This window comes from Bison bison, unplaced genomic scaffold (assembly GCF_000754665.1).
Source record: "Bison bison bison isolate TAMUID 2011002044 unplaced genomic scaffold, Bison_UMD1.0 scf7180017864376, whole genome shotgun sequence".
Classification (NCBI taxonomy): Eukaryota; Metazoa; Chordata; class Mammalia; order Artiodactyla; family Bovidae; genus Bison; species Bison bison.
In genome coordinates, this window is record NW_011494948.1 from 342,315 (window position 1) to 343,024 (window position 710).

Consider the following 710-nt stretch of genomic DNA (forward strand, 5'->3'; position numbering starts at 1 on the left):
AGAGTTAGAACTGGACATGGAACAACAGACTGGTTCCAAATAGGAAAAGGAGTACGTCAAGGCTGTATATTGTCACCCTGCTTATTTAACTTATATGCAGAGTACATCATGAGAAATGCTGGGCTGGAGGAAGCACAAGCTGGAATCAAGATTGCCAGGAGAAATATCAATAACCTCAGATATGCAGATATGCAGATATTCAGACTGAGCGACTGAACTGAACTGAACTGCATTTATTCTGCTTTGTGGTTTCTATGGATTTGAGAGAAAAGTATAATGTGGTGGATGAAAGGAGGAAAAGAAACATTTTAGAGCATTTCCCCAGATGCTTCTCTGTAAACCCCTCAAGCCCAAGCAGTGCACTCCTTTTCTATTTCTACATGGATGCTCTCAGGTGACCATGACGGTCCAGGTTCCCACATTATGTCATTAGAACTGGATATTTCCTTTTATTTGTTCATTTCTGTATGATTAAGCCATTTTGGAGGAGGTTGCTGTATCATTTCAGTTCAGTTCAGTCGCTCAGTTGTGTCCGACTCTTTGCAACCCCATGAATCACAGCATGCCAGGCCTCTCTGTCCATCACCAACTCCCAGAGTTCACTCAGACTCACGTCCATAGAGTCGGTGATGCCATCCAGCCATCTCATCCTCTGTCGTCCCCTTCTCCTCTTGCCCCCAATCCCTCCCAGCATCCGAGTCTTTTCCAAT